Here is an 8,603-nt window from a genome sequence, read left to right as displayed (position 1 = left end):
TCGAGTCTTTTAGTTTTCATAGATTGAATCGATAAATACGGTTGTTATTCCCAAGACAAAAACTAGCCGGCTGCGGACTCTAGGTATTTTATATTACACCCTTATACAGTTTCATATCCCGCCTTATATTCTTCAATTAAAACCGAAGTGCGTCTAGTTCAAAGTATATCTCCAAACTGTCAAATAAATTAATGCATGAGCATTGGTGAATTACTTAAAAATACAGGTAAACGTCGTTTTACGCCAGGGTTCGAGACACTGGTGTAAAATGAACGAAAATATAATGAAAGATATAAAGGTTAGGTTCCGTGTCAAAATTCTAAGAACAATCTAACATGTTTATTTATTACATCTTCTCTTAGTGCCCTGTCAGGTATCCCCAACGTTGGCAATCACTCTGCCAAAAGTCTCTCTGTCCTGTGCTGCCCGGAAAATCTTCTCCACAGCCTTGAAGCCAGTCCAGTCTCGTATATTTCGCAGCCAGGGCGTCTGTCTTCTTCCAGCCCCTCTGTGACCTCAATCTTGCCTTTCAAAATTAAATGAAGCAAGTGGTACTTTTCTCCACGCATTATATGCTCCAGATACGAAATTTTACGAACTTTTATGGTGGTTAAGAGTTCTCTGTTTGTTCTAGCTCGACTTAAGACTCCTGAGTTCGTTATCAGGTCTGTCCAAGATATCTTAAGCGTTCTGCGATGCAACCACATCTCAACAGCCTCCAGCCTGTTCATAGTGTTCACCTTCAGAGTCCAAGTCTCACAGCCATACAACAATACAGACCACACATAACATTTTACCAATCTTAAAATATTCTACATATATTCAAAATAAATTCTAAATGTATTTAAGAAATACAGTTTAAATTAGTTTACAAAATAAATAATAATATCTTGATATAAATAATGAATTTTTTATAATAAATACTAACTCACCAGTTCGTCGGTACTAAATTAAATTCTTACACTTTTTTGAAAAAAGCATCCAATTTCATTTGCTTTGATTGTTGCTTCCTTTCTTGCAGAATCATAGCATAAACTACAAATATTTTAATATTCTTTAAATTTTAATAACAATAAAAAAAATATATATAATCATACTTTTTATTTTTCTTAAAAACAAAACGAAAAGTAACTCGGAAAAAAATTCACTCATACAAAAGGCTGCTCGCATACACGGTAATAGAATAAAACTGCTATTAGAATCGCGGCGCCTACTGTCGTCTGGTGTCGGCCGAACCGGGGAATCCCACGCCGGCACCAACCGGCGTAATTGTAAAGCATAAATCGAACCGGTGCAAAACGACGTTAACCTGTATTTTTAAAATAATTTTAAAATGCCACGGCGAACTAAGCCAAAAAGTATATAAGTATATTTTTATGTCTGGTATTATCTTCGTTATGATTTATTTAAGTTTTGTAATTTTGAAATTACCCCGCTTGTGACATCACAAGCTGTCGTCGTTGAGTTGTTCTGATATTCAAAAGTAGAACCCTGTAGCTGTCAAAATATACTAAACGTTGAAAAAAATGGCTTCCCGGGAAACGGAAAATTATCACAAACATAACGACGTAATACAACAGAGTTGAAGAACATTTTTAATATGGGAATATAGAACCACAAGGCTTATGTATGACCCGTCATTGGCTGTTTTAAGTGGCCACTTTACACACTGTGTAACATTCACCATTCTGCCTATATTCGAACATCTATATTTCTTCAATTCTTCTATCTGTTGACGTTTGTGAAGTAAAAGATATGAAACCTAATTTTTGCAGGTGAGATTCATATGATTGAATTATTTCACCTACATACTAGGCAATGCCTGAAAATATTTTTCAATTTATATACTTCTTTCATCCAGTCAGCCAGTTTCTTGAATGCAGTCCTTGTCTACAATAATTTGGACAAACTCAAAACATGTTGATAACCAGTGATGTTTCAAAGTAGTTATTTTTATTTAAACCATTTTTATGAATTTTTTCATACATTTTGGAGAAACTCAGCCATACAATTAAATGCCCTAATTTTTACCTCGTGTAGGAATCTTTTTATATCCAATCTTCATAGCATTGAGCTTCCTCATTGTTAAGGGCAACATAATATTTTGTAAAACTAAGATGCAGCATGTAAAGGAATAATTAGTCGTTATTTATTATAATATGTCTGTGATGTACATAACAAAAATGGTTCAGACTTCACTGAAAGTCCTGGCTAGTCGAGACAATTTTTTTTTTGGTCGTATCCTCAGAGTAATAATGCGTAACCTAGAGAGGAGCCCAAACGTAGGTAAACCATTCTATGACTATTGGGTATTAAGTTAGCTACAGTTCGCAGCAAAACAATGCGCCGTCCTCAGGTCGAGAATTGCCAAATGGATATTAATTTGCATTGTAAATACTTTTAAATATGTACCAGTGTATTTATTATTGCAGGGTTATTCCAATTTATTTTTCTATAATTTGCCTATATTTATTTTATAAAACTGAAAATACACGTGTGTGTTTATTTTTTTATTTATTTTTTCATTTTATTCGCAATATACTAACGTTACATTTATTGAGACATAAATCCCAACTCCATGGAACCAAAGTCCCGTGTTGAGTTTGTTTGTTTGTCCGTCACATCTCCGAAGCGGCGAGTCGTAGCGGCCTGGAATTTGGACACGTCATTTTAGATGCGATTTCAAGGTTAACATTGCTATTTTCGAGTAAAATTTGAATTGACCTCTACTCGATAAAAACTCAAACTTTATATGGATGCCTAGTGCGGCCCCGACATTGCCCGTAATCAACTGTCAATATCAACAGTAAACATACTTTAATTCACAAATTTATCTCCTAAATTGAGAAAAAAATAGTATCTGAAGTAAATATGTTGATATAAGGAAAGTTTTTAAGCAACATAATACACGTGTCGGGACAATAAATGCCGAAAATCAATGTAAATCATGGGAAAATATTTGAAATCAATTACCTGTGAAAACTGCCTCCTTTAACAGCTTTGACGCTCCTACTGCTGCAACCAAACATACACCATAGTGGATTTTTATTTATTATAACGTAAATATCCAAGTTATTTACAAACAAAGCCAAGCACAGATACAAAAGCATCCGATCGAACCGTTATGTTCGGCCTCCGTGGTGTAGTGGTCAAGACGCTTGACTCACACACAGAAGGTTCCGGGTTCGATTCCCGGTGAGAACACAAAAAAATAAATGTGATTTTTCTCAAGCCTAGGTGTTCTGTAATGTAATTCACAACTGTAATTGGGCCTCCTGGCCTGTTGTGAAAAAAAAAATGTTGTCAAATAAAACAAAATGGCCACCAATTTGTTGCTATGAAACAGTGATAGGGCTTCTCCATAGGTTTATGCATTATTACTCCGGGGTTGTATCTATTTGAAATTTTAAGTGTAAATAAATAAAATTATTCTCCATTGTAGTTAAAATATCTGTCAATTATGTATTTTTAAATTAGGCAGCGGAGAGACTACACACCCTCTCACTTCCGTTCACAGTACTTATTAGTCCTAACGCTCCTATATAATATAATATTGTGTTTTGAAAAAATTATCCTCAATCGCCGAATACATACCGGATTCTTGCATTCTTCTACGTGCAGCTTCGTCTTAAGTTCTTCGGCAGGTTATTTGTGTTTTATAATACAACAACAAACAAACAAGAAAGGATAGAACGCCACATTACTCTGTCTTTGCATACATACCTTGCTTCCTCTACATTTGTACATCTTCTCATGCATGCTCGCCGATTATTCCGACTTTTAACATGTCTATCTTTAAGTATTTGATGGACTTGATCGTGCCATGTCTTTCTCGGTCTTCCTCTATTTCTGTATCCATCAAAATTAGCATTGTAAATATTTTTAGTCGTTCTTTCGCTGTCCATTCGCTCTACATGTCCAAACCAACGCAGAGCTCCCTTTTTGATTTTGTCGATAATGCTTATCTCCGCCTTACGTAATGTACGAATCTCAAAATTTGTGCATCTATCGTACATAGTTTTACCACACATTCGCCTGAGGTATCGCATTTCGACAGCATTTAACCTAATTTCATCATCTTCAAGTACTTTATTTTTTATTTTTTCTATTATTAACAAAGATTAATAATAAAAATAATGTGACCTCACCGGGGTGGACATTTTTTTATTTTTTACAATAAACATAAGTGATAAAACAGAGTATTAAAAAAATAAAGCATAATTACATAGCAATGAAATACATATTAAAAGTAAAAATAGTAAACGAAAAATTCCCACAAAGGGATGGCCTGTTCGTGGGTATACAAGAAAATGTTAATGAATTTTTGCTCCTATAATAATTAATGGACACCTATAATTTTTGTGTAACTTAAGAAAGAAAATGTAAAATATTCTGTAAAAGATTATATGGCATTTTTTTTCATAGTAATTAAAAAAGGAAATAAAAAATATTTAAAAAAAAACCCAAAAATTTTCCTTATTATTAAAGGGCAACAAAATAAATCATAGAAAAAAAGAGTTCATATCTTAAGTTGATGCCATGATCGTGCCATGTCTTTCTCAGTCTTCCTCGTTTTTTCCATCCATCACCATTCACATCGTAGATCCTTTTCGCTGTCTTTTGCTGTCCATTCGCTCTACATGTCCACCCCTTTTTAAAAATTTTGTCAATTATGCTCTTCTAAGCTTTACATAGTTCGCGGATCTCGACATTTGTGCACCTATCATACAGCGTTATACCACACATTCGCCTGAGCATTCAACCTACTTTTTCTCATTATTTTTCTAATCCTACTTCGCTCCCTTACATTAGGGGCGGCACTAGAACTCCATTGTGAACTGCTAGTTTTATCTCCTGTATTTTGTTCACCCTTTTCTCACATTTCATCCCAAATGAAAAAGAAAACAGTTTTTCTGTGACTGGTTTTTCAAATAACTGATTCAATAGGGAAATATCACATACTACGAATACCGATTAGAATATATTAAATGGATTTTGAATAATTAATTGTATTTTCAAAATCAATACAGATATTGTGGAGTAATGTTTTCATATATAAATTTTAAAAAGATTTAAAATCAAAAAAAAATGTCGCTAGTAAAATGCAAAATGTCTTGATGGGCGTGACGTCAGGATTCGTGACAATGTTCTAAACAAATTTGAATGGTCAGGAACAAATACACATGTATTAGGGGCGTGGCCAATGGAATGACCCGGATGAAAGGCAATATGCCCGCCCTTATTATGTATATAAATTGTATATGTAGAATATGTAACCTGTAAAATAAATAAATTATTCCGTTTTTGCGGGTGTTAAAAATCGCAAATAAATAAATATTTTTCATGCTATTAATAATTAGCAATAAAAAATATATTTTTTACTGGATAGTATTTCATAGACCTTTATTACTTTCAAAATGTAAAAAAAAGTGATATTTCCCGGTATGTAATATACGAGGACGGATTGAAAATGAAGCTACCCGAGTAGGAAAAAAACTTTTTTTTTTAAAAACAATTTATTTCTCAACATAGTCTACTTTTACTTCGACACGCTTAGTAAGACGATATTCCAACTTTTTTATACCACCTGAATAATACGATTTTGGGAACCTCTCAAAATACGCGTTAGTTTCGGTAATCACTTCTTCGTTTGAGCTGAATCTTTTTCCTGCGAGCCATTTTTTCAAGTTGGGAAACAGGAAAAAGTCACTAGGAGCTAAATCTCGACTACAAGGTGGATGATCAACCAATTCGAAGTGTATTTTACGTAATTTTAGCATCGTATCTGATGCTGTGTGAACCGGTGCGTTGTCTTGAAGAAATGCCCCTTTTTTCTTCTTTAAATGTGGTCGTTTTTCCTTGATTGCATCATTCAATTGATCCAATAATGCACGATAATTTGATTGTGGATCCTTTTGCAAGATAATCGATGAGCAATATTCTGAGTGCATCCCAAAATACAGTGGCCATAACCTTGCCAGCCGATTTCACTGCCTTTGCCTTCTTCAAACCACTTCACCAGCTTCCACCCATTGTTTCGATTGATTTTTGGTTTCAGGTGAAAAAAAAAATCTTTTTTGTGTTTGCACTGCCATCTAGCGCTAGGTAGCTTCATTATCAATCCGCCCTCGTATTCTTCAGGCTTAAAAGGACACTAAACCATTTGTAATTTTTAGAACCAGGCGACTGGTCCTGAATTCTACTATAGCGTCGGTACCATGACCTGCTTTTTCTTTTTTGATTTATTTTATTATATTTTCTAAAATTATATTGTAATTTTTTATGATATTATGTGTGACATTGTAATAGTTTGTACTTTATGAAATATAATAGAAAAAAAACATACTTTGTATTTGTTCAAATAAGGTAGGATTAGAATATTATAAGAGTTGAAATAAAAGTACTATGTAATATATTTTCAATAATTTGTTTTATTTGTATTATGCGTAAGATCACACTTATTTACAAATTTGTATAAACCACTTAACTTTAGCACTATACGTCGACCGGTTTCGAATTAACTTAAAATTTATTTTGTTGCAATAGAAGAGAACATTTTTGAGAACGGAATATGGAAGTCTAGAGATTTACAGAGCTTATAGCCTGTCGTCATTGGCTGGTTTAAGTGGCCACTTTAAACATTGTGCAACATTCACCATTCTGCCTATGTTTTAACATCCATATTGGCGGTCTCCGTGGTGTAGTGGTCAAGACGCTTGACTCATGCACGGAAGGTTCCGGGTTCCATTCCCGGTGAGAACACGGAAAATAAAAATGTGATTTTTCTCAAGCCTGGGTGTTCTGTGATGTAATTCACCACTGTAATTGGGCCTCCTGGCCTGTTGTGGTGCTAAAATAAATAAATATTTCCTTAACTCTTCCATCTGTTGACTTTTGTGAAGTAAAAGAGCTGAAACCTTTATCATGTGGGTGAAATTCTCCAGGCTGAACCAATTCGCCTACTAGGCAACGCCTGAAATCAATTTTTCGATTTTTATACTTCTCACACCAGTTTGATCATAATTAGTATGTCCAAATGTTTGTAGAAAGGCTGGATTTCACATCCGAAACCACGATGATCAGTATGGGCAAGAAGACATTAGCATATTTAAAAAAATATGTAGAACAAATAAAATTTGTAAAAATAACATATTAAAAAGAACAAATGGTTGCTTACTTCTGCAGGGGAGAGGCGAGAGGGGCGCAGCCGCGCGGTTAACCCCCCCTCGTTTCTCCCCTGCAGAAGTAAGCAACCATTTGTTTTTTTAAATATTTTATTTTTTGAAATTTTATTTATTCTAAAAAAATATTTTAATGTGCCAATATGTCTTCTTGCTTATACTGATCATCGTGGTTTCGGATGTGACAGGGCTTAAAGAACAACCTGTATAAAATATATTAAAATGAAATCGCTTTGTTTTTATGTACCACTTATATTTTTATAATTTGACAACCAACTAGTTTCGGCAATACGACGCCTTCTTCAGGGTTAATTGCAAACTAACATAACATATATAACATTTTCACAGTGAGGGTAGAGTGGGCGTGGCTACGGGAGTAGAGAGAAGGTGGGGTTTTCTGTGTGGATTTAGGGAGAGGGAACATATTTGAAATAGGACTATTACTAAGATTTATTTGTACATAAAAACAAAGTGATTTTATTTTTATATCTTAAATAATAATGTTCCACAAAGTACCTAAGTGCTTCAAACATCAAAAATACGATATATCAAAATTGGAAAAAATAATTTTTGCCAATCAACAAATATTTTTTTTTAAAAACCACTGAACTTCCTCATTGGGGAATTTAAGGGCCAAGACACAAACTAGCCTGCCGCTGACGTTAGGTATTTTACCTACTTTCGCAATCCCGCATCTCGCCTTATATATTTTTTAAAAATACGTTTTAAACTGACACGCTCTCAGCTCGACTTGAAACTTGTCACCGAACTGGCAAATAATTGCGTAATAATGGTTCTATTTGTTTACGACGCCGTGCGTGAATACTTTATTATACTTTGTACAGAAACAGGTGGCTACGACGATTCGAAATATACGTACATTTTGACTGATTTTATTTATTCTCATTATTATATTATATTACACACACAAAATTATAATTTATGCAATGTTGCTTTGACTATCTAACTAGAGTTTTTTACCCTGTTCTAAGACAGTCAAAAAATATATAAAAAAACAGTAATCAATATATAGAAACCGTTACAAAGATATTGGACAAAGTGAAAAATTGAGTGAAAATATGGTTAAAAATGTAGTAAAAACATAGTAAAAATGTAGTGAAAACATAGTAAAAACGCAGTAAAAAACAAAGTAATAAATGTAGTGAAAAAATAGTAAAAAATGTAGTGAAAACAAAGTAAAAACTCAGTAAAAAACAAAGTAATAAATGTAGTGAAAACAAAGTAAAAACGCAGTAAAAAACAAAGTAATAAATGTAGTGAAAACATTGTAAAAAATGTAGTGAAAACATAGTAAAAACGCAGTAAAAAACATAGTAATAAATGTAGTGAAAACATATTAAAAACGCAGTAAAAAACAAAGTAATAAATGTAATGAAAACATAGTAAAAAATGTAGTGAAAA

General features: G+C 33.4%; 1 long non-coding RNA gene across 1 annotated transcript; it reads right to left on the bottom strand.

Annotated features, from left to right (window-relative positions):
• Positions 1-1,543: 1,543 nt before the first annotated feature.
• On the bottom strand, positions 1,544-8,100 carry LOC148271945 (uncharacterized). Its single transcript, XR_015824982.1, has 2 exons — positions 7,861-8,100; positions 1,544-6,973 (listed from the first exon to the last, which is right to left on the bottom strand). It is a non-coding gene; the product is annotated as an uncharacterized LOC148271945 (long non-coding RNA).
• Positions 8,101-8,603: the final 503 nt, after the last annotated feature.

This window comes from Micrasema longulum, unplaced genomic scaffold, assembly GCF_059751315.1.
Source record: "Micrasema longulum isolate JH-2025_06_02 unplaced genomic scaffold, ASM5975131v1 h1tg002571l, whole genome shotgun sequence".
In the NCBI taxonomy this organism is placed as follows: domain Eukaryota; kingdom Metazoa; phylum Arthropoda; class Insecta; order Trichoptera; family Brachycentridae; genus Micrasema; species Micrasema longulum.
The sequence above is the reverse complement of the archived record's forward strand: the minus strand, read 5'-3'. Positions and strand labels throughout refer to the sequence as shown.